General features: G+C 36.6%; 2 non-coding genes across 2 annotated transcripts; both read left to right on the top strand.

Annotated features, from left to right (window-relative positions):
* The first annotated feature begins 2,501 nt into the window (after positions 1-2,501).
* LOC120579786 (small nucleolar RNA R71) lies at positions 2,502-2,608 on the top strand. The gene has a single exon (XR_005645531.1). It is a non-coding gene; the product is annotated as a small nucleolar RNA R71 (small nucleolar RNA).
* A 6,500-nt stretch (positions 2,609-9,108) lies between these two features.
* On the top strand, positions 9,109-9,215 carry LOC120579829 (small nucleolar RNA R71). Its single transcript, XR_005645572.1, has one exon. It is a non-coding gene; the product is annotated as a small nucleolar RNA R71 (small nucleolar RNA).
* The last annotated feature ends 18,199 nt before the right edge of the window (positions 9,216-27,414 follow it).

Below are 27,414 nucleotides of genomic sequence, written 5' to 3'. Positions count from 1 at the left end.
TAAACACGTTATCTTTAATTCCTAGCTTATTCAAGTCATGGTTATCAGGGTACCTGCAAGGATGTAGAGGTTTAGAGATTAGAATTTTGTACCTATCCCTTTGCTTGTTGTCCCTGAAGGTGATGCCATGATTCTTGACTTGCGCTTTCTTCTTTGGGGGAGGTCCCCCTGATGAGCTTCCAACTTCTTTTCCACTTCTCTTTGAAGCCATTACCTTGACCTTGGTGTGATGGCGGTGAGGGTTTGTGTACGGGTTGTGTTGGTGGGAAAAGGTTGGTTTAGTGGTTTGGTGAGGGTTTAAGTGAGTTTTAGGGGTTGGGTTATGGAGATCGGTGAAGAATTTCTGGTTTTTGGGTTAGGTTTATGAGGGTTACGAATTTGGGTGATGTTGTTTGGGTGGATGAAATTGGTTTTTGAATGGTGGGTTATGATTGGAATGGTGTTTGTGATTGATTGGGTGGAGAAATTTTAGGAATTGGTGAGATTTGGAGGGGGTGTGGAGGTTTGAGGTTGTATGGTTATGGAGGTTTTAGAGAGAAGGGTGAAGGTAGAGAGATGTTTGTGTTTGAGAGTGAAGGAAGAAGAAGGCCAAAAGGTAAGATTATACTTCCTGATATCGGGCACGGCCGTGCCAACATTCTGGAACAATGGCCTATTTTGGGTAGTCAAGGTCTGGTACGGCCGTGCCAGTGTGAGCACGGGCCGTGCCAAGGGTCTGGAGGACTAGGCTTCAAAATTTTTCTGTTTTCTTGAATCCTACTCGGACAATCACCTACAAAATACTTAAAATAACAAAAACAAAATAAAAGCAGTTAAATGCGTGGGTTGCCTCCCACGAAGCGCTTCTTTATAGTCATTAGCTTGACGTTAAAGAAAGTGTCCATTAGAAAGGGTCAAAGATGTTGTATTGTGTAGATGACGCTAAAAAGCGTTCTTTCACATCATGTTCTTTGACCATATTGCAATAATAAAGGGCGGGACCTTCCTTAATGTTTTCAAACTCAAATTCTACCATGTCTTCACTCACTTGAAAAACTATCCTACCACTCTTAACATCAACTATAGCACCCGCAGTGGCGAGGAAGGGTCTTCCTAGTATCATAGGGCAATTGTGGTCTTCCTCGATGTCAACAACCACAAAGTCAGTTGGGATGTATATCCCTTCTATCTTAACGGGGATGTCTTCAACGTATCCGGCTATCGGGATGACCGAGCGGTCAGCCAATTTTAGTATCATCTCGGTAGGTTTCAACTCTCCTATTCCCATTTTTTTAAAGAGGGATAGAGGCAACAAACTAACACTGGCTCCTAAGTCCCACAAGGCTTTGTCAACGGTCACTTTTCCTATCACACAAGGGATGGCAAAACTACCTGGATCTCTAAGCTTTTGGGGTTGCTTCTTGACGATTGTACTACTTTCCCTAGTTAAAGCTATTGTCTCTTTATGATCTACAACCCTTTTCTTTGAAAAAATTTCTTTTAAAAACTTGGCGTATAGAGGCATACGAGACGAAGCTTCAGCAAAGGGAATCTTAATGCAAATCTTTTTAAGTATGTTTAAGAATTTAGCGAATTGAGCCTCCAAGTTGAGCTTAGTAAGCCTTAATGGGTTAAGGTTTTTGTTCTTATCAAGCGGTTTCTTTATCGTATCCCTTTCACCTAGAAGCTTAACATTCTCTCCCGTGACACTTTTGGCTTTATTAACGGTCTCTTCTAACTTACTGCCCCCAAGAGAAATAGCATTGACATGGGCTTTGGGGTTTGTTTCAGGTTGACCAGGAAAGACTCCTGGTGTTTGAGAAGAGGTGGCCACTTGTTGGGCTACTTGGGAGATTTGGGTCTCAAGCATTTTGGTGTGTGTGGCGATAGAATCAACCTTGGTAGTGAGCTTGGAGAGAGAGTCGTTCAGAAATCCCGTTTGGTTTTTCAGTTCTTGAAGATTTTTATTTTGATTGGCTATGCAATTTTCTAACAAAATCTCCAAACTTGATTTCTGAGCCACTCTTTGGTTGTTTGTATAGCCAGGTGGTGCTGCTTGTCCATAGGAACCTTGAGGATTTTTGTAAAAATTTTGATTTGGCCTCATTCCTTGGTTATATTGAGCGTAATTCAGTTGCTCAATATTGGCAGCACTACCTAACTGACAATCAACACCGATATGACCGGATATACCACAGATTTCACAAGGAGGGGATGCAGAAGAAGGTGTGACAGCATTAACATTAAGCTTTTCAAATTTTTGGGTTAATGCCTCAACCTTAGCAGCAAGGTGGTTATATTCAGAGACTTCGTGTATACCTGCCTCTTTCTTAGAGGGAGTAGGAGTGGTGACGGCTCTCTCGTTGGTCCATTGGTAGTGATTCTGAGCCATGTCTTCAATCAAAGCATAAGCCTCCGTATAGTTTTTGTTCATTAGAGCTCCACCTGCAGCTGCATCAACAGACATCTTAGTGGTATATGACAAGCCATTATAAAATGTGTGGACTATAAGCCACTTCTCTAGGCCGTGGTGGGGACAAAGTCTAAGCATTTCCTTGAAACGCTCCATTGCCTCATAGAGAGATTCCCCATATTTTTCATTGAAACGAGTAATTTGATCTCTAAGTTTAGCGGTTTTAGATGGGGGGAAAAATCGGGCAAGGAATGCTCGCCTCATATCGTCCCATGAAGTGATGGAACCGACTTCTAGGGAATGGAACCAAGCGCTAGCTCTATCCCTTAAGGAAAAGGGAAAGAGATGAAGTCTTACGGCTTCTTGGTTCTCTTTTATGGTGCCATTGAGTCTAAGGAAGGAAGAAATATAGAGATTTGGATCCTCAGTGGGTGATCCAGAAAACTGATTTTGCTGCACCAAATTGAGTAGTGCAGGCTTGATTTGGAAGTTATTACCCGCAACCGTTGGGTACACGATAATAGCTTGTGGCTCTTCCGTTGAAGGAGTAGCATACTCTTTGAGAGTGCGTTCAACCATAGCAGTATTATTTTGTGCCTCTCTCTTTTTCTTATGCAAAAACCTTTCGATCTCAGGAATAAATTCTCCGAGACTTTTACTTCTTCGCATAAAAAACCGAGAACCCAAGAAGTTAGTGGTAATACAAAGAAAGAAGTAGAAGAAAAGAGGAAGAGAAGAGAGTTCTAATCACAGAGAAAGAGTTAATCAAATTAGTTTACTCCCCGGCAGCGGCGCCAAAAATTTGATGAGATAAAACCGCAAGTGCACGGTCTTACCGAAGTAGTATTAAAAGAGTATCGTTCCGACAGGGAGTAGTTTAATTCAATTAACCTTTAGAGATGATTAGAAGAGAAGAGAATTGTAAGTTGGGGGTTTTCAAACGGTTGAAAATTAATATAATAAAAAGAGCCTTGGGATCGTTGGTTTCATCTAAATAACAAGTCCTTCTCAAACCAAAACTATAAGCTTATAATGTTATGTTAGACCTAATTTCTCAAGACAGTTTCTCTTATGTTCCTCTAGCAACCAAGCCTATTTCGCTGACTTGATTACTATTATATTTTGGTTCCTCTAACAACCAAGCCTATTTCGCTGACTTGATTGTTATTAGTTCCCTTGAAGATCGAAACTATATGTCTCAAAGATTGCAAAGCCTATTTCGCTGACTTTGCAATCCTTGTCTAAATTCACTTGTTCGAATATCAAAGCTCCACTTTCGTTTTATGAATTGATATTTGGAATAATGGATAAACAATTATCAAACCCTCCACTTTCGTTTCCACAGTTTGATAATGGTTGATCCATGTTAAAACGGTGAATTTAGATAAGAAATTAGGGTTACATAAGATTAGGGCTTAGAGCTTGGTTTGATTAGGATTATGTCATTTAGACTTATCCAACAATCCCAAGACAAGGAGAAGTCTACTCACTCATGTTCATCGTAGACATGGGGGAGAAGAGAGAAAGCATAAAAGTAAATGACAAGAAAATAAAGGAAAAGAAAAGAACTTTAATTAGAAAAGCAATTGTCACTTATTGAATTCCAAGTAAAGATGAATATTTGTGATGGATGGCTACTCTATTTATAGCATTTGTTCGACTTAAAATCTAAGCTATTACATTCGGGCTAAAAATAGAGTAGCTTAAAATCTAAGCAAAAGCAGCAAAAGTGACACTGGAGGGTGGCACGGCGGTGCCAAGGTTAGCACGGGCCGTGCCAAGCTTCTGGCATGGGGGAGACATATTTTTGTCTCTCAATCTTCATATTTTTGCATCCAATCGGCTCCAAGTCCCTTTCTTTTGCTCCAAGACTCAATCCATCCAATATTCATTCCTGAAATAAAATAAAATGCAATTTAAAGTAAACTATCCTAAAAAGGAAATAATACTAACATAAAATAAAATAAAATCTAAATAAAACTAAACTAAAAAGCATATAAAAGTAAGCAATAAATGACTCATCAAACTCCCCCACACTTGAATCTTTGCTTGTCCTCAAGCAAAAGGCATAGACATGGCAGCAACAAAAGGATTAATATATGACACCTTAAATAAAAGCTTATGTCTCCCTCGAGGTTTCATTTCAACGTACACTAATCACAACTTCAAGTACTCTTTGTAAACTTATTCAACCCAACAACAAATCTTAAGTGAGTGTACGTGTGTGTAGTCCAACCCTTTTCTTGCTCCTGTATAAGATAGATATTATGAGGAACAGGTTCTAACCTTAACACTAAAATGACCGAGAAAAATCTTTTCTTCATTTCATATAAGAGAAGTGGGAGAGTTAAGATAGACTTGATGAATTTATACATTTGGGGGCTTGTAGATGCCTAGGGGCTATCATTTCACATTGGAAGTCCGTGAGGGGGTATCCTTTCCTCCAAGTTTCTATGATTACCCTAAGTAGTGCTACAACTTGTTTACTTCACTTAGGAAGTTCCTCTTTTTAGAGGGTTTAATTCAAGCACAATTTATTTGAGAAGTCATCACCACATTTAGGAAATTAGTGAGAGGGTATCCTTTCCTCCACGTGTGGTGATATCCTTCCGCCCCATTTCGGTTTACACATTTCATCACATTAGAATTATTCCCACATAAACTTATACTACTTTTACTCTGAAGATTTTTAAGGGTCCAGGTTACCATTAAAATTAGAACGTGTTCCTTAAAATACCTTTTCATACACTTACTCAAGGATTGCAACTAGGTGTTTTTCTCATTGGAGAATTAATTTCACAATAAAACTTGATGTGGGTATAGCAAGAATACTTATAACACAAGAAATCACTTTCATGTACAAGAAACGACCATTGAAGAGACAACAAAAAATTTATGTCATAGTAAAACAATAAAAACAAGCTGCTTATTCATGCCTTTTACAATAAAACACAACAAAAGAATAAAGTTCAAGGGAGTTTGGAAACACTACGACTAAAGACACTTTATTAGGCTCCCCCCACACTTAGGAGAAACATTGTCCTCAATGATTCAAGATAGAAAAAAATAAAAGAGAAGGAGAGGAAGAAGAAGAAGAAGAAGGAGGAGGAGGAGAAAGAAGGGAAGAGAGGAAGAGGAAAGCTCACAATTTTATCAACGGGGTCCATATGGAGGACCTTGGAGGTGAAAGTGGTGCATAATGTTCCGAAGCATTTGGTTGTTTTCTTCGGATATGCGGTTGCCCCGTTGGACATCATTCCTTATGCCCATTAATTCAACACCTTGCCTTTGTTGCTCGGTGCTTATCCTTTCGACCTCGGTATTCATCCATGCCCATCTTGCATTTTCATTTGTTTCACCTTCATCATGGTCATGGTGCTCCTCATCATGGTGCATTTGTGCACCTTCCTCTTCTTCATTATGCTGTTCTATGTGCACCTGTGGGTCATTATTAACATACAACAAATTTTCTTCCACCTCGGTGTTAGTCCGAGATGGGTTAGGCAATAAAATCAAAGTGGGCACACTGAGCTTGAGTGTATAAACAAAGGGGATTCAAGTTTTTATGAAATTCATAGAGATAACGGTTCCTATGTTCAGCCTATTGTTACCCTCGATCTTGTTTATCCCTTGGTCCTCACTCACGCCTAACCGCCTAGCTATGTATGTTATGATACCACCAACTACGATTTCTCCCCTACTATCGGACCTATTTCCTATAAGGGAAAGGTAGTCAAGCAAGTAAAAACAAGTGTTAACGGGGTGGTTGTGCAACATAGCCCAAAGCATGAAGAGTTCATCACTCCTAGTGTTCCATAATTCACTCCTTCCCCAAATAGTGCAAGCCATAACCCTTTGATGGAACCTAAGTACGGGGTTGTGAATGTTGCTAGCTTTGTTGGCACGTGTGTTAAACTGGTCAAGACCTGTAATTCGCTCCCAAAAGGCGGCGGGTTGATAGTCAACCGGTTTTAAATTTTGATCCCAAGAGTCGTGGATGAACCCCGCATTTGCGAAGCCCATCTCATCACAGAAGTGTTGAAGAGACATCTCATAATCAATATTCATAAGCCGGAAAGAAACTCTATGGTGAGGGTTATCAAAATTCAACCTATCTTTCGTAAAAAACAATAGAACTTAAAAATTCATAGGTGAAATTTTCATACCCTCTCATAGGTCTCAACATATCAACCCATCCTAACCTTTCTAGCAGATTAAACACGTTATCTTTAATTCCTAGCTTATTCAAGTCATGGTTATCAGGGTACCTGCAAGGATGTAGAGGTTTAGAGATTAGAATTTTGTACCTATCCCTTTGCTTGTTGTCCCTGAAGGTGATGCCATGATTCTTGACTTGCGCTTTCTTCTTTGGGGGAGGTCCCCCTGATGAGCTTCCAACTTCTTTTCCACTTCTCTTTGAAGCCATTACCTTGACCTTGGTGTGATGGCGGTGAGGGTTTGTGTACGGGTTGTGTTGGTGGGAAAAGGTTGGTTTAGTGGTTTGGTGAGGGTTTAAGTGAGTTTTAGGGGTTGGGTTATGGAGATCGGTGAAGAATTTCTGGTTTTTGGGTTAGGTTTATGAGGGTTACGAATTTGGGTGATGTTGTTTGGGTGGATGAAATTGGTTTTTGAATGGTGGGTTATGATTGGAATGGTGTTTGTGATTGATTGGGTGGAGAAATTTTAGGAATTGGTGAGATTTGGAGGGGGGTGTGGAGGTTTGAGGTTGTATGGTTATGGAGGTTTTAGAGAGAAGGGTGAAGGTAGAGAGATGTTTGTGTTTGAGAGTGAAGGAAGAAGAAGGCCAAAAGGTAAGATTATACTTCCTGATATCGGGCACAGCCGTGCCAACATTCTGGAACAATGGCCTATTTTGGGTAGTCAAGGTCTGGTACGGCCGTGCCAGTGTGAGCACGGGCCGTGCCAAGGGTCTGGAGGACTAGGCTTCAAAATTTTTCTGTTTTCTTGAATCCTACTCGGACAATCACCTACAAAATACTTAAAATAACAAAAACAAAATAAAAGCAGTTAAATGCGTGGGTTGCCTCCCACGAAGCGCTTCTTTATAGTCATTAGCTTGACGTTAAAGAAAGTGTCCATTAGAAAGGGTCAAAGATGTTGTATTGTGTAGATGACGCTAAAAAGCGTTCTTTCACATCATGTTCTTTGACCATATTGCAATAATAAAGGGCGGGACCTTCCTTAATGTTTTCAAACTCAAATTCTACCATGTTTTCACTCACTTGAAAAACTATCCTACCACTCTTAACATCAACTATAGCACCCGCAGTGGCGAGGAAGGGTCTTCCTAGTATCATAGGGCAATTGTGGTCTTCCTCGATGTCAACAACCACAAAGTCAGTTGGGATGTATATCCCTTCTATCTTAACGGGGATGTCTTCAACGTATCCGGCTATCGGGATGACCGAGCGGTCAGCCAATTTTAGTATCATCTCGGTAGGTTTCAACTCTCCTATTCCCATCTTTTTAAAGAGGGATAGAGGCAACAAACTAACACTGGCTCCTAAGTCACACAAGGCTTTGTCAACGGTCACTTTTCCTATCACACAAGGGATGGCAAAACTACCTGGATCTCTAAGCTTTTGGGGTTGCTTCTTGACGATTGCACTACTTTCCCTAGTTAAAGCTATTGTCTCTTTATGATCTACAGCCCTTTTCTTTGAAAAAATTTCTTTTAAAAACTTGGCGTATAGAGGCATACGAGACGAAGCTTCAGCAAAGGGAATCTTAATGCAAATCTTTTTAAGTATGTTTAAGAATTTAGCGAATTGAGCCTCCAAGTTGAGCTTAGTAAGCCTTAATGGGTTAAGGTTTTTGTTCTTATCAAGCGGTTTCTTTATCGTATCCCTTTCACCTAGAAGCTTAACATTCTCTCCCGTGACACTTTTGGCTTTATTAACGGTCTCTTCTAACTTACTGCCCCCAAGAGAAATAGCATTGACATGGGCTTTGGGGTTTGTTTCAGGTTGACCAGGAAAGACTCCTGGTGTTTGAGAAGAGGTGGCCACTTGTTGGGCTACTTGGGAGATTTGGGTCTCAAGCATTTTGGTGTGTGTGGCGATAGAATCAACCTTGGTAGTGAGCTTGGAGAGAGAGTCGTTCAGAAATCCCGTTTGGTTTTTCAGTTCTTGAAGATTTTTATTTTGATTGGCTATGCAATTTTCTAACAAAATCTCCAAACTTGATTTCTGAGCCACCCTCTGGTTGTTTGTATAGCCAGGTGGTGCTGCTTGTCCATAGGAACCTTGAGGATTTTTGTAAAAATTTTGATTTGGCCTCATTCCTTGGTTATATTGAGCGTAATTCAGTTGCTCAATATTGGGAGCACTACCTAACTGACAATCAACACCGATATGACCGGATATACCACAGATTTCACAAGGAGGGGATGCAGAAGAAGGTGTGACAGCATTAACATTAAGCTTTTCAAATTTTGGGTTAATGCCTCAACCTTAGCAGCAAGGTGGTTATATTCAGAGACTTCGTGTATACCTGCCTCTTTCTTAGAGGGAGTAGGAGTGGTGACGGCTCTCTCGTTGGTCCATTGGTAGTGATTCTGAGCCATGTCTTCAATCAAAGCATAAGCCTCCGTATAGTTTTTGTTCATTAGAGCTCCACCTGCAGCTGCATCAACAGACATCTTAGTGGTATATGACAAGCCATTATAAAATGTGTGGACTATAAGCCACTTCTCTAGGCCGTGGTGGGGACAAAGTCTAAGCATTTCCTTGAAACGCTCCCATGCCTCATAGAGAGATTCCCAATCTTTTTGATTGAAACGAGTAATTTGATCTCTAAGTTTAGCGGTTTTAGATGGGGGGAAAAATCGGGCAAGGAATGCTCGCCTCATATCGTCCCATGAAGTGATGGAACCGACTTCTAGGCAATGGAACCAAGCGCTAGCTCTATCCCTTAAGGAAAAGGGAAAGAGATGAAGTCTTACGGCTTCTTGGTTCTCTTTTATGGTGCCATTGAGTCTAAGGAAGGAAGAAATATAGAGATTTGGATCCTCAGTGGGTGATCCAGAAAACTGATTTTGCTGCACCAAATTGAGTAGTGCAGGCTTGATTTCGAAGTTATTACCCGCAACCGTTGGGTACACGATAATAGCTTGTGGCTCTTCCGTTGAAGGAGTAGCATACTCTTTGAGAGTGCGTTCAGCCATAGCAGTATTATTTTGTGCCTCTCTCTTTTTCTTATGCAAAAACCTTTCGATCTCAGGAATAAATTCTCCGAGACTTTTACTTCTTCGCATAAAAAACCGAGAACTCAAGAAGTTAGTGGTAATACAAAGAAAGAAGTAGAAGGAAAGAGGAAGAGAAGAGAGTTCTAATCACAGAGAAAGAGTTAATCAAATTAGTTTACTCACCGGCAGCGGCGCCAAAAATTTGATGAGATAAAACCGCAAGTGCACGGTCTTACCGAAGTAGTATGAAAAGAGTATCGTTCCGACAGGGAGTAGTTTAATTCAATTAACCTTTGATAATGATTAGAGGAGAAAAGAGTTGTAAGTTGGGGTTTTCAAGCGATTAAAAGATAATAATAGTAAAAGGAGCCTTGGGATCATTGGTTCTTCTAAATAACAAGTCCTTCACAAACCAAACTATAAGCTTATAACTTTATGTTAGACCTAATTTCTCAAGACAGATTCTCTTTTGTTCCTCTAGCAACCAAGCCTATTTTGCTGACTTGATTACTATTAGATTTTGGTTCCTCTAACAACCAAGCCTATTTCGCTGACTTGATCATTATTAGTTCCCTTGAAGATCAAAACTATATGTCTCAAAGATTGCAAAGACTATTTCGCTGCCTTTGCAATCCTTGTCTAAATTCACTTGTTCGAATATCAAAGCTCCACTTTCGTTTTATGAATTGATATTTGAGATAATGGATAAACAATTATCAAACCCTCCACTTTCGTTTCCACAATTTGAGAATGGTTGATCCATGTTAAAGTGGTGAATTTAGATAAGAAATTAGGGTTACATAAGATTAGGGCTTAGAGCATGGCTTGATTAGGATTATGTCATTTAGACTTATCCAACAATCCCAAGACAAGGAGAAGTCTACTCACTCATGTTCATTGTAGACATGGGGAAGAAGAGAGAAAGCATAAAAGTAAATGACAAGAAAATAAAGGAAAAGAAAAGAACTTTTATTAGAAAAGCAATTGTCACTTCTTGAATTCCAAGAAAAGATGAATATTTGTGATGGATAACTACTCTATTTATAGCATACATTCGACTTAAAATCTAAGCAATTACATTACTGGAATGTTCCACAAGAAACTGCGGGCTAAAATAGAGTAGCTTAAAATCTAAGCAAAAGCAGCAAAAGTGACTCTGGAGGGTGGCACGGCCGTGCCAATGCTAGCACGGGCCGTGCCAAGCTTCTGACATTGGGGAGACATATTTTTGTCTCTGAATCTTCGTATTTTCGTACTAAATCAGCTCCAAGTCCCTTTCTTTTGCTCCAAGACTCAATCCATCCAATATTCGTTCCTGAAATATAATAAAGTGCAATTTGTAGTAAACTAACTCAAAAAGGAAATAATACTAATATAAAATAAAATAAAATCTATTTAAAACAAAACTAAATAACATATAAAAATAGATATTAAATGACTCATCAAATATCATAAACTATATATAACAAAATAGAAACTTCAAACAATACACATAAACCACATTAAAGTTAGTCAGTCAAACATGATCACATAATAAACATAACCATTAATTAGAAAAACACAACGACAATATTCAACTGTCACACAACACAAATGACTCAACTACCTAGCCGGACGGACCGACCTGCTCTGATACCAATTGTAACACTCTATTTTCCCAACATGCAAATAATACATAATAATCAGAGTATTCAACTTAAACAGGATGTCACACTTCTTTAAAAGATAAATAGAGTAAAATTACTATTTATTTAAACATCTTTTATCAATAATTCAAATTACATCGCAGCGGAAAAACATTTCATTATTCAACAAAATGACATTAAACATAAACAACTTCTTAAAAATTCCATTTCAAATGGTTCATCAACATAATTCTTAATAATAAATACGTAAAAAAGGAAATAAACATCAAGAGTCCCCATCCCGTTACGTATCAGAGCGACTCCTAAGACGACACGAGGAATCAACTCACATCAGCAGCTAATCCTGGTTATCTGCACGTTACCCACGTAGAGGCAACATTCAAACAGAAGGGCTGAGATTTCACATTCAATAATAATAAGCATATAATTCTATAAAAGAATTTAACAACACATAACAACATCTATTCATCATTAGCAATACTAATAAACAATAATTTAGATAAGAGAATTTATCAACATAAAACAACAAAAAATCATCATCAACAACAGTTCACATAATTCAAACTACAATTCATCAATTATTTCGACAGCTTGACAACACGATGACAACACCGATAACTCGAAATCAACGACAATGCAATGACAACAACATCAACTTGACAATGCAATATGCATGTGGTACCAATCAGGGCATCAAGCCCCCAACTTATATGAATGATTATACATTCCAGAGCATCAAGCCCTCAACTTTAATATGAATGATTATACATTCCAGAGCATCAAACCCTCAACTTTAATATGAATGATTATACATTCCAGAGCATCAAGCCCTCAACTTTAATATGAATGATTATGCATGGACTCAACAACAAATGCAACAACTTCAACGACATCGACAACAACTTACAACTTTAACAACATTGATGACAACAACGGCAACGACAACAACAACGACTTTCCATCATAATATCATATTTCATCAATCAAAGATATTCATATAATAATTCATCAATCATGAACAATATCATATTCATCGACATATACATTCAAATAATAATTCATCAATCATGAATAACATCATATTCATCAACATATACATTCATATAATAATTCATCGATTATAAACGACATCATATAACATCATAACAGAAACAACAACAACTTCATAGTCTCACAATTCATCAATGGAAAATACATCAAATAGGCATCATGTTAAACTACCACAATTCACCATATATCTTCGTAAAAACATATTAAATTATCCACAAAAGATTTTCATGTCAACCCAAGGCTAATGGAAAGATAACACAATTATAAACAACTTTCATGTTTATATAAAAGACTAATTCAAAACAGAAACGTATGAAACAGACGCAAGAACGCAAAACATGGCAGACTGCCACTGTGCAACTCGCGAGGCGTGCCAGACTTCTCGCTATACAAAGTTATTAGACCCTTTATACAAAGTAAAGAAACACAAGGACTCATTAGACCCTTTATACAAAGTTATTTCTTTCATAAAAACACCCCTAGATGATTAGGATAAAGTCCCTACACTTGGAAATAAGTTTGGAAACAATTTGGTTGAAGAAAAATGCATTTTAAAAGTTTCTGGTCAGGCAAAATCGTAGCCCGATTTTTACCCATCGTAGTACGATTTTTTTCGTGCTGAAACACCCCAAAACTTGGTCAAAATCGTAGTCCGATTTCTGCATGACAGACAACATCAGATTTTCCAATTTTCACGTTTTCTCGCGTAAAATCCAAACCGTTAACCTGTTTTCGATGCCGTTTTCGCCTACACGCTCCTGACACCTAGTGTAACGCCCACTTTTAATTAATTAATTATTTAATTGAGTCTAGACTAGTTATATTATATTTATATAATATATGTGTGATTTACGATGATTTGAGATGATTTATGTGATATGATGATTTTTATGAGGAGATGAGACTTATTTTGTTGTTTAATAAAATAAGATTTGAAAATAAAATAAAATATTTAGTTAGGGGCTGTTTTGAGATTTTAGAGAGTTTTGGGGGAGAAAGAGAGATAAGATAAGATATTAGGAGGAGATATAAAAAGGAAAGACCTAAGTTTTTAGAAACACTTTGTACGTACGACTGTTTTTGGAGTAAAGGGAGAAAAAGCCAAAAGAAGAGCAAGATAGTCCTAGGGCTGCGATTTTCTACAAACAAGGTAAGGGTGAGACTAACTCTGCAATTTTATTAATCATGTAATCCATCTGGTTGTAAATAGCAAGAAATAGGATTGAATTGGAGAAGTCGAGAACTAGGTCAAATTGTTAAACGGTGAAAATTGGTTAGATTGATGTAGAAACTGTCCTTTGACCTTAGAATATGATTAGGATGAATTCTGGAATTGAAATTAGGCTTAAAACCATTTGAGATGGTAGATTTTCGTAAAAACTGCACTTCTGCCCGAGCCTGTATTCATCGCTCGCCCTCGCGAACGATGATCCTCGCCTCGCGAGTGTTGAAGTTCATCGCTCGCCACGCGAGCCAATTACCCTCGCCTCGCGAGTTGCACGTCGCAGCTTGCCACAGCGAACAATGTTACTCGCCATAGCGAGCATGACCAGAGAGCATGTAGAATTCTGTATTTTTGACTTTTGAGTTGAACCTTAGATGTTTTTGAGTGCCTAAAGATGTTTATTAATAATTTAATGATAACTTAGAATGAAATTGAACCTGGTTTAGCTTAGAATAACATTAGTTGGGAATCTGGCTAGTACTCGCCATGGCGAGCAGATGCTCTCGCCTCGCGAGCACTTCCAGAACTGAGTGCAAGTGAGGAAGTTGCGATTTGTGTCGCATAATTTGATTAGAGATGGACCCCTGGGTAGTAATGTGACCTATTTAAGAAGTTAACTACAATCTGTGAAGCTGTTATGAAATGTTAATGTTGAATATGATGTGATTTAACGAATAATTGCATTACTTGAGTTATGAATGAATGATTGAAATGTGCTTTTATTTGATATCGTTATGAGTTGTCATACTGTTGTTGCAATCTGCCTATGCTGTTATTGTTATTTAACTATGTTGCATGAATTGATATAAGATGATTAAGATGATGTTGAACCTCCAAATTATTGGATACATAAGAGATGATGATTAAGATGTTTTAAGAGATCGAGTCCATGCATTAGCATACATATGTTGGGGGCTCATGCCCTAGAGCTTAGTACTCAACACGATGGAGCATTAGCTCAAATTAACGATGGGGGCTTATGCCCTGGAAGTATATTAATACTCAAATAACGATGGGGGCTCATGCCCTGAAATGGTAACACATGCATATAAGAGGTCTAAGTTGCATAGTCGCATAGTCGAGTCAATGATGAATGATATTAAGATGTTATGAGAATTATGATGCTTTAATGAAGCGATTACATGATATGTTATTACCTATTATGTTATGATGTTTAAGTTGTTTATGTCAAAGATTTATGTTGTTAATTACGATTGTTGAATTATATTGATTAATATTATTGTTTTGTGAAATCTCACCCCTTCTGCTTGGAAATGTTGCTCTTCGTATGAGTAACTTGCAGGTGATCGAGCTTAGAGTGTTGTGTTGCTATCGTGAGTGACGTGTTCCTCACCGAGTCGATTAGGTTGCTCTGATACATAACTGGATGGGGTTTATGATTGCATGCTTCATTTCTTTTACGTATTTGACTATGATATTTATGCTTAAGTTGTTTAACTGAGATATTATGACGAGGCCTGCATGCCAAACTTATTTATGATTAATGAATTTATTCCGCTGTGATGATTGAAGTATATTGTTGAAAGTTAAATTGTTATTTAACTATTAATGATTATGTGAAATGTGATATCCCGTTTTGTGATGTTTACTCTGATGTTTATTAAGAAATTTTTATGTTGGGAAAACGGGGTGTTACACTTAGCTCTATCATAATCTACAGAAAAATTCATGTTTCAACCACCCAAAAATCGGTTTCCATAACCTTACGTAATCACTTATTTGCAAAAACGTTTAGACACTGACTTTTCAAGCGAAAATCCCAATTTTCATCAAGCCAAACCCAAAAACTGATTGGAACATTGCGATATGAAAAACCTATGATTTTAACACCAACTGCACACAAATTCAATGGATTTTCTATTTATTAACAATCAATTACAACTTCATAACCTAATTCTCAAATTCACAAATTCACAAACAACAACATGCTAAACTCAATTTCAGAATTATATAACCTAAGATTAGAGAAATTTAATCCCACACTTACGTTAACTTAATGGTTTACCTACTCTTTCAACAACCAATTTTGCAATTAACCCTAATTTCTATAACATCAAAACTAACAAAACAACAACATGTTAAACCCCTTTTTAGAATCATACAACCCATTATTAGAGAAATCTAGTCCTACCCTTACCTTAGATTAGATGATCGGTTTCTACGAGATTGCTCCTCTTCTCTTTCTCTGACTTCTCACTTTTCTCCCTTTTCTCCCAAAAACAGCATTTACGTATTCTATTTTTTTTTTCTAATTCTGACTCTCCCCTTTATATAATCCTTAACCTACTTACGTTCTTTTATTTCCAAATCTACCCCCAAAAGCCTTATTATTCTATTTTAATTATATTCATCCACTAAATAATAAAATATGGGCTAATAATATATTTTTCCACTAAATAATAAAATATGGGCTAATAACATATATCATATACAACAAAAATATCACTCATCAAATAAATCAATTAAATTATAAAAAGACTCTAAACTTAATCAAATAAATAAATAATCAAATAGGGCGTTACACAAACCCATGAAGAAATTGTGCAGTACTGATGATTGTACAACCACTAATAGCTTCTGGAGTCTGTACGCTTAAGCGTACAAATGGACGCTTAAGGGTACTGCTCTCTGACAGCATACCCTGTTTCGCGTTCTCGCGTTTTTTTCACACGTTTCTGTTTTGAATTGGATTTTGGTGTAAACATGAAAGTTTTAGATAATTGTGTTAGTGTTCCAATGGTTTTGGTTTGACTTGAAAATGATTTTTAGATTTTGAGTTATGACGGAAATACTCCAAGTAGGTCTTGGAGAAATTTTAAGGAAACTTAGCATAACTATTTCCAAGTCAACCCGAAACTTATGGTTTGTTTCCAAACTTCAAAACTTTAGTATTACGGGGTTAAATTAAGGTTTTAAAGAGTATTTAACCAATGTTGTGATGGATCTGACTTGGTTTTGTTTTGAAAATGATTTGGTTTTGCATTATGAGTAAAACGATACGAACTTTGCAAAACTTTGGAATTCGAGTGAGTTGGCCTATGAAACGTTGATGTATACACTACTGCACTCATATGTGATTTGTGTATATACTTAGTTTAGTTTTCCCCAACTTATTTGTTTTGTTTTGTCGGACAACTTGAAAAATGGTAAAGTGATACAAACTTGTTGTAACCTTGTGATTTTGATGATTTTGTCGTTGTCGGCCGGTGAAACGCACATGTATATTCAAATACACTTATATGTGATCTAAGTTTATACATAGTCGAGGCCCTAGAGTTTATTTACATGGTTTGGTTCATTTGTCTCAATTATTTAATCTTTAAGACCAAATACTTGGCAAATCATTTGTGGATAGTTGGTTATGATTATATAAAGATATGTGGTTGATTTTTAGGTGTTGAATATGATTTTTATCATACTGTGATGTATTTTCTCCTCACTTGAATTGTGAGAAATAGTATGATGTTGTGGAATTATATGATAAAGTCGATGTTGATGAATACATATATGTTGATTGATTGTGATATTGTTAGTAAATACATATATGTTGATTGATTGTGATATTGTTGATGAGTACATATATGTTGATTGATTGCGATATTGTTGGTGAGTACATATATGTTGATTGATTGTAATATGGTGATGATTCTTATTTGAATTGTGATTTATTGATTGTGTGGACGTAAATACTTGATAATAAAATTGTTGGTGAACTAATCAATGTAAATGGAGATGTAATTTTACATTGTTGTTGGTGAATGTATATGTGAGGTGATTTTGCATTATTGAGTCTTTGCTTGTATGTCCATGCATTATAGTCATATTGAGTCATATGAGAAATCTAAAAGGAGGTGTAATTTTACATAGGTGAGATGTAAGAGGATGTGTACTCTTACATAAGATGTTCTGTTGGCATCTTGGGGTGACGACCTTTGTTGGTGATCTGGTACCGCATGCATATATGTGTCGGGATTAGGCGCATAGCATAATAAGCATGAGTCTTAATTCTCTGCATGTGAATGATGATTGTTGATGATAAGTGTGTTTGATGAATACATACTTGTGACATTTGGAATTGATTGGTTGATGAATTGTGTCATAATTAAATATATGACTTGATGAATTTGTGCATTGGTGAAATTTTGTTGAATGTTGTGATCTATGTGGATTGATGTATATGTACAATTGTGGACTTTGTTGATGGTTGTAAATAATTGAGCTATGCTCTAATTGCATGCCATACTTGTTTGTGCTTATATACTTGGTGAATCAATTTGATGATAATTATTTTGATAATAATGATGCGTGAGAATTGTATATGTGTATATTTATGATTCGGTGATTCCTTTGATGATGATGATTGCTTGCTTATAACTTTGAAATGATGAATTGTACTTGTTGATGTTAAGCATGCTAAATGAAGAATAAGGCGAGTAATCCTTTTATTGATTGATGTTGATAAATGATGAGCTTATGTCGATGACTTAATTAGAGATTGAACATGCTTGCTAGGCTATGTTAGTAATGAGATAGCTTTAGGTGTATGGAACGGGGGATAATAATCATGTGATGCTAGTATTCTAGGAGGGATGGTTATATATATGTGTCATGCATGAAATCCTTGAATGCTGCTTATGTTTGTTTATGTTGATTGTGATTGATGTGAAGCTTACCCCTAGTGGTTTTGATTGCCTACCTGTTTGTATGAAAGGGTAGACGGAGTGCAGGAGTAGTTTGCTTATTTGATGAGTTGCTTGAGGATAGTGGGAGCTTCCTCTGTTTATCAGTCAGAGTCTTAGATTAGGCTCTGATTAGATGTCAGCCTTTATGATATTATGGATTTGTTTATGTTATGGGGATTTTGCCTATTTGTCGGGTTTTGAAGATTTTATGTATTGATATATTTTGAGTTTATGACATGTATACTTTGGAGATGTATGCTATATATCCGTTGCGTAGTTATTTGAATATTTATGCATGTTATATAGTTGGAAAACTTTTGGTAACGTAACGTCTATTTCGTGAATATTTATATTATTCGCGTGTTTTATCACTTTAATAGAAATAGGGCTTTACATAAACCATTGACAGAACGATTCTTCTTATCTTTCTTTCTTATGACTCAAAATCATGAAAATCGAGTGGCTACTGCAACACGGAGAACGAGGAAGAAGATTGACAATTCATTTCTTATGACTCAAAATCATGAGAAAATTATTTGTTATTGCTACATGTCTCATTTTATTGATTCTAAAATATATGTATCGGAGATAGGAGATACCATATAAATTAAAAGAATCGGTTATATACATCTTTGTTAATTATTACCCATTTAATGCCTCATTCTGTAAAATTTGACTTTTTTTTAACAAAATTAAAGCATTTTTAAGGCGGTTATAGTGTTGTCATGTGAGTAATTTTTTTTTGGCGTTAATATTAGTAGTTTTTTATTTGATTTGATTAAGATGATTGTGAGGCATTTGATTGGATTTTTATAGTATTTGTGTATTTGCTTAACATTAATATTTATTAGTAATCTTCACAGGCGCGACATTAACCCACATGACAATATGTTGTGTGTTAGTGGCTGCAGGATGGAGGAAACGACCGAACATCTCTTTTTATCTTTGGTTCTATTTGGCATCATTTGCACCATTGGGTACGAATTTCGGCGATTGATCATTTGCACTTGACTGATCATTCCTTGCAGTTTGGCCAGTTAGGAGGTAGTTCCAGATGTTTGCGGTCTACTCTTATATTGATTTTGCTTGCTTGCAGTTGGGTGATATGGAAAAAACGCAATAACAAGATTTTTAATAACAAGGTAGTGTCTATTTCTGGACTGGTGGACAACGTTAAGCTACTCTCTTTTTGGTGGCTGAAGGCAAACACATGTGATTTTGCTTATAGTTATCATTGTTGATGGCTAACCCTCTGGTTTGTTTAGGCATCCACATGTAATTTTTGTTGTTTTAGGCATTCGCATGCCTTTTGTTGCTCGTTGTAAACTTTTTTTGCTTCCTGTTCTAGCACTTCTTGTGCTAGTTGGGAAGTTGTTGTGGTAATATAAGTTTCATTTTGCCTTGTTAAAAAAAAATATTTATTAGTAACTAAAAAAAGTGGCATATACTAGTAATCATGTTCGCTCTATTATATTTGTCACATTATTAATAAGTATGTGTGATGTAACACACTAAACTCCGAATGCAATAAATCATGCAAATAAATCAATTATTCAAGAGTTCAGGTGTTACATCTACATTTTCAAAGCATAAAAACAAATATCATAAATATCTCCACAACATGTAATAATCTTCCAATACATGAACAACAAAATCTCAACACCATGTCTCATATCTCATATACATATGTCTTTATGAGATTTTTCACTGATTAAGTTGAGATTGGAGAATTTATTTTGTGATGTATTATAGTACTTGTGACATGGCTATTTTGGAGAATTTATTTGTTGATGAGATGTTATGATGTTATTCCGCTGCGAGTTTTAAAAAAATAATAATTATACATGTGCTGGATTTATTGAAGATGTAACATCTAAATTCTCTGAATGATTATATGATTTGCGTGATTTATCGCTTTAAGAGTTTAGGGTGTTACAGCTGACACATGGAAAGTAAAACTGAATAGTCATAACGTCATGGATGTTCCAGTCCGAAGCATTAAAAGCCAACTGCTCCCACTAACTCGTCATGAGCGCCACCTTCTTGAGGATGGATTAAACTTCCCACGAATGAAAAACTTCCAAGGCGCCAACATTCGCAAGCGCCCGATCATACGCCTATCTTCACAGCTAAAAGTCATTGCGCCTTAAAGCATCAACGACTTGGGGGGCAACTAATCTGGACCGGCCAGAAGATCAACCACATGACGACACATGGCCTAACTTACACCACCGTAAGGCTCCGCGCTCGATGTAACACTCTAGATGTAAGTGAACCTATCGCACACGAATGTGCCCCCGCGCGAGGATTACACTACGGGTGTCCTCTAACCATCCCTAATCACACACCGTGAAACCCGAATATTCCCAACGCGCGCCTATATAAGGTTGACATTGCTTCAACCTCAAGGTATGATTTGTAACACCCCGTTTTCCCAACTTAAAAATTTCATAACAAATATCAGAGTATTCAACACATAACGGAATGCTACACTTCTTAAAAATCATAAATGAGATAATTAACTAATTATCTTTCCAAAAATCATAAACGTATTAATTCAAACTTAGCAGCGGATTTAATTCATTAACATAAGTAAGTCTTTGGCACGCAGGCCTTATTAAAACATAAGCAATACGTAAAGGAATGGAAAATAGCCACAAAAGACCCCATCCCGTTACGTATCAGAGCATCCTAAGACTCAGTGAGGAATAAGTCACTCACGACAGCAACACCAGCAACCTACTAACGATCACCTGCAAGTTACTCATACGAAGAGCAACATTTCCAAGCAGAAGGGGTGAGATTTCACAAAACAATAATATTAAGCATATAATTCAGCAATTATATTTAGTCAACATCAAATCATCTTAATATTCATTATAAATAGTAATATATCATTTAGCACTTCAATCATAGTTTGTATAAACAATTACAACTTCACAACTTATCAACATAAACATCCTTGACTCGACAATGCGACTCCAACTCGACTATGCAACTTAGACCTCTTATATGCATGTGGTACCAATACGGAGCATCAAGACCCTATCGCTATTTAAGTATTAATATACTCCAGAGCATCAAGCCCCTATCGCTATTTGAGTATTATTATACTTCCGGAGCATCAAGCCCCAATCGCTATTTGAGTATTATTATACTTCCGGAGCATCAAGCCCCAATCGCTATTTGCTAATGCATGGACTCGACTTCTTAAACGTCTTAATTCGACAACCTCTTATAATAGTCCAATAATTTGGAACATCAACATCTTCAACGACTTGGACCGACTCATGCAGCTTAGTTAGTTAATGATCAGCAACGTAGGCGGTATGCAAAACATCATGATATAATAATATCGCACGTAAGTAAACAACATCTCAAATAATCACATATAATTCAAGTAATGCATATACAATTATATCACATTATAAACAACATCAAATCATCATAAATCAGCTTCACAGATCATCATTAATATTCATAACTACCCTAAGGTTCAACTCTCAACAACTCATTAGACCCTTTATACAAGGTTATTTCTTTCCTAAAAACATCTCTAGATGGTTAGGATAAAGTCCCTACACTTAGGAAGAAGTTTGGAAGCATTTGGAGTGAAGGAAATTGCATTTTTAGGGTTTCTTGGATGACAAAATCGTGGCACGTTGGTCTCCCATCGTGGCACGATTTTTCCAGATTCGACAGACGACTTCAGATTTTCAACCTTCACGTTTTCGCTCATAAAAACCAAACCGTTAACCCGTTTTCGATGCCGTTTTCGCCTAAACGCTCCTGACACTTAGCCCTATCATAATCTATAGAAAAATTCAAGTTTAAACCACCCAAAAATCGGTTTCCAAAACCTCACATAATCACTTATTTGCAAAACGTTTAGACACCGAATCTTCAAGCGAAAATTCCAGTTTTCATCAACCCAAACCCAAAACTGGTTCTAATCATTGTACTATGAACAATCTAAGGTATGAACACTATTTCTTCATTAATTCAACGGGTCTCCAACATCTAATCAACGAATTACAACCTCTAACCCTAATTTCCCAAATTCCCAAAACTACATGTTAAATCCAATTTCAGAATCATAGGCTTAAGAAGATTGAATGTTAGTCCCACCCTTACCTTAGAATAAGAAAATCGCAGCCTCTATGTGCTTCTCCCTTCTCTTGGCTTTTTCTCCCTTTTCTCCAAAATTGGTCGTACGTTCTTTTTTTTTCTAAACTAGGTTTCTCCTATTTATAACCCTTTTTCTATTTTATCTTATTTCTCTTTCTCCCCCAAAACTCTCTAAAATCTCATAACAAACTCTCAACTCAATCTTATTTCTATTTTCAAATCTTAATCTATTAAATAACAACATAAGCCACTTAATAAATCACATAATCAAATAAATATATTTTAAACTCTTCTTAATAAATTTTAGACTCAATTAAATAATTAAATAAATCAAATAATTCCAAGAGGGCGTTACAACTCCACCCCCCTTAAAAGAATTTCGTCCTCGAAATTCAAAGCACACAAGAAAGGAATTCAATTATTGCCTAAACATCTTAAACCAAACATAGCCAAATAGAAACTTCAAACAAAACATGTAAGCCACATCAAAGTTAGTCAATCAAACATGATCACATAATAAACATAACAATTAGTCAGAAAACACAACAACAATCAAGACAACATAAGACAGTATTTCAACTGTCACACGACTTGACACGACTCAACTACTTGGCCGGACGGACCAACCTGCTCTGATACCAATTGTAACACCCCGTTTTCCCAACTTAAAAATTTCATAACAAATATCAGAGTATTCAACACATAACGGAATGCTACACTTCTTAAAAATCATAAATGAGATAATTAACTAATTATCTTTCCAAAAATCATAAACGTATTAATTCAAACTTAGCAGCGGATTTAATTCATTAACATAAGTAAGTCTTTGGCACGCAGGCCTTATTAAAACATAAGCAATACGTAAAGGAATAGAAAATAGCCACAAAAGACCCCATCCCGTTACGTATCAGAGCATCCTAAGACTCAGTGAGGAATAAGTCACTCACGACAGCAACACCAGCAACCTACTAACGATCACCTGCAAGTTACTCATACGAAGAGCAACATTTCCAAGCAGAAGGGGTGAGATTTCACAAAACAATAATATTAAGCATATAATTCAGCAATTATATTTAGTCAACATCAAATCATCTTAATATTCATTATAAATAGTAATATATCATTTAGCACTTCAATCATAGTTTGTATAAACAATTACAACTTCACAACTTATCAACATAAACATCCTTGACTCGACAATGCGACTCCAACTCGACTATGCAACTTAGACCTCTTATATGCATGTGGTACCAATACGGAGCATCAAGACCCTATCGCTATTTAAGTATTAATATACTCCAGAGCATCAAGCCCCTATCGCTATTTGAGTATTATTATACTTCCGGAGCATCAAGCCCCAATCGCTATTTGAGTATTATTATACTTCCGGAGCATCAAGCCCCAATCGCTATTTGCTAATGCATGGACTCGACTTCTTAAACGTCTTAATTCGACAACCTCTTATAATAGTCCAATAATTTGGAACATCAACATCTTCAACGACTTGGACCGACTCATGCAGCTTAGTTAGTTAATGATCAGCAACGTAGGCGGTATGCAAAACATCATGATATAATAATATCGCACGTAAGTAAACAACATCTCAAATAATCACATATAATTCAAGTAATGCATATACAATTATATCACATTATAAACAACATCAAATCATCATAAATCAGCTTCACAGATCATCATTAATATTCATAACTACCCTAAGGTTCAACTCTCAACAACTCATTAGACCCTTTATACAAGGTTATTTCTTTCCTAAACACATCTCTAGATGGTTAGGATAAAGTCCCTACACTTAGGAAGAAGTTTGGAAGCATTTGGAGTGAAGGAAATTGCATTTTTAGGGTTTCTTGGATGACAAAATCGTGGCACGTTGGTCTCCCATCGTGGCACGATTTTTCCAGATTCGACAGACGACTTCAGATTTTCAACCTTCACGTTTTCGCTCATAAAAACCAAACCGTTAACCCGTTTTCGATGCCGTTTTCGCCTAAACGCTCCTGACACTTAGCCCTATCATAATCTATAGAAAAATTCAAGTTTAAACCACCCAAAAATCGGTTTCCAAAACCTCACATAATCACTTATTTGCAAAACGTTTAGACACCGAATCTTCAAGCGAAAATTCCAGTTTTCATCAACCCAAACCCAAAACTGGTTCTAATCATTGTACTATGAACAATCTAAGGTATGAACACTATTTCTTCATTAATTCAACGGGTCTCCAACATCTAATCAACGAATTACAACCTCTAACCCTAATTTCCCAAATTCCCAAAACTACATGTTAAATCCAATTTCAGAATCATAGGCTTAAGAAGATTGAATGTTAGTCCCACCCTTACCTTAGAATAAGAAAATCGCAGCCTCTATGTGCTTCTCCCTTCTCTTGGCTTTTTCTCCCTTTTCTCCAAAATTGGTCGTACGTTCTTTTTTTTTCTAAACTAGGTTTCTCCTATTTATAACCCTTTTTCTATTTTATCTTATTTCTCTTTCTCCCCCAAAACTCTCTAAAATCTCATAACAAACTCTCAACTCAATCTTATTTCTATTTTCAAATCTTAATCTATTAAATAACAACATAAGCCACTTAATAAATCACATAATCAAATAAATATATTTTAAACTCTTCTTAATAAATTTTAGACTCAATTAAATAATTAAATAAATCAAATAATTCCAAGAGGGCGTTACATGATTCACTTTTCACAACACTTTCTACACTCTTCCTTATTTTCATTACTGACTTGAGCGTTGGAGTGCTAACATGACTCCATGCACCTTTCGTTCCACCGCGAAGACTCATCATCGTCGTACCAGAAACTGTCACCGTCATACCGGAGCACTTTGCGCAACCGTTGCCACGCATCCATTCTCACCGAACATATATATCAGTAATACATTGAAACCCTAACTATCTAAGTTTAATCCCAAACATAAAGAGAGGTTAGTTACCCATAAAAAATGTAATTACCAAAGGGATGAAGGTTGAAGATGGGAAGTACATGCAAAAAATTGAGCATGAAAATCATGTTTGGAGTCTTAAGAATCACTTTCAGTTCACCAAAAATTCATTCGAAATATCTACATCTTATTGTTGTCAATGAATAATCAAGTTGGAAAAAAAGGCTAAACTGCACTTTTTGCCCCCTAAGTTTCAAAATGTTGAGTTTTTGGACCCTTATTAAAAAAATGAAAAAAGTGACCCCATGTTTGGGGAAATATGCTCTTTGGACCCCTAACATAAGGGAAATATGATCTTTTGACCCCTTATCTTCTCAAAAAGTTGCAATTATGGCCTCTGATTTGGAACCTGTGGCGTCTTCTCAGCAATTTTGGGACGAAAGGGGCCAAAATTGCAACATTTTAAAACTTAAGGGACAAAAAGTGTAGTTTAGCCAAAAAAAAATTGTTTCTTGAACAATTGATGGATCTAGTGTTGCAAGACCGCCTTAGCAAAACAAATAGCTCCGATCCCATTTCTCTTCCCCTATCATCCAAACCTTGAAAACAAGATGTAACCTTCATGCTGGTGGTGCGACGACGTTTGGCCGTACCACCGTTGTTTAGCCGCCGTCGTTGTGCCTCTCGTCGGCGTTCCCTGTAGGGTTTTTTTGTGCCTTTTCTCTTCCGGCAGCCGATCATCCCTGCGCTTCCTCATCAGTTCTCCGTCGACGCTTTCGCCGCCGTTCTATTGCAAGGTTTGTGTTGGTTTGTTCTGGTTTTGGTGGTTTGTGCTTTCAATCTACTGGTTCGTTTTCGGAGGTTCCGTTCCAGATTCGTCAACTCCTCCACGCCGAAGAATGGGTTCTATCTTCTATTGTTGTTTGTTGTATGTGTTTATGCTGCTGTCTTTTTTCCCTTTCCGTATTTCTTTTGTTTTTGTGTTTTGTTGTTCAGAGCTGAGATTGGTGGGTGCAGACTTGACCTTTTGCGTTGGTTTCATAAACCCGAAAGGGTCCGGTTCCGTTAAACCCGAAAGGGTCTGTTTGGTTACTAACGTATTGGACTCATCCCACGATATGAGTTCTAACGCGTCAGATTGTAACTTGTTGTGTTTGGTTGCGTGCAGGCTTGACTCTCTGATGATTCCAGATCTGTTGAGATCTGCAGGCTTCAAGGCAACTTGTCCGCTTACACTTTGGTTCCTCGTGCTCGAAAGAGCTTTATGCTTGCTGCTTGTGCAGGGAGTTGTTGGCACTTGGATTTGTTACCGTGTTGACGGTCAATCCATTCGCTAAAATTAAATCCTAATTGTTCTTGATGAATGTTCACTTTTCATATTATTTTTTTGGTAATTCGGTTTCGTCCCCGTACGCGGGTTCGCTGGGTTATGCTCATGATTAGTGAATTTTTGTTAGGATATTTCACGACTTATTCACTTGGTCTGATTTATAATGATGTATCCCCATTTTAGGTTTTACCTGAGTTAGGTTTTATGTCCCTCCAGTCTCTCTATCTCTTTCTTTTTTAATATATTTTTCTTTTTGGCTTAAAAAAAAATTATCCTCTTGGAAGAGTATGACAAGGTTTTTAAACTATCCTTAATTATATATATGCTGATAGGATTTTGGTGGGACTTTCTCTTTGGGTTTTCGGCATTGGTGTGATTATATAAATATCTACACCACCTATCTTATTTTGGTTATTATATTCCTTGATAGTTCCCCCATTTATATATATATATATATATATGCTTTTTTTACTGTATGCACTTTTAGGATATTAGTGTTGATCCTTCAAAAAAAAGGATATTAGTGTTGTTTTTAGCTTATTTTGTTTGGTTCTTAACATATCTCGTAATAGGTTATATTATCCATTGTACTATGGCTTTAATAGTTTTTTTTATTTCCATTAAAAAAGTATCTGAACATATTAGTTTTTTTAGTAATTTAATCTCTATTGAGTTATATATCATGACAAAATTAATTATTGAAATTAATAAAAGTAACTCGTTGACAAAATAATACGATATGAAATGGCGGTACTTATGGATTTAAACGTAATAGTATAAGTGGTACAATCTATGGATACTGATGAAAGAAAAT

The sequence above is a fragment of the Medicago truncatula genome, chromosome 3 (assembly GCF_003473485.1).
Source record: "Medicago truncatula cultivar Jemalong A17 chromosome 3, MtrunA17r5.0-ANR, whole genome shotgun sequence".
Classification (NCBI taxonomy): domain Eukaryota; kingdom Viridiplantae; phylum Streptophyta; class Magnoliopsida; order Fabales; family Fabaceae; genus Medicago; species Medicago truncatula.
The sequence above is the reverse complement of the archived record's forward strand: the minus strand, read 5'-3'. Positions and strand labels throughout refer to the sequence as shown.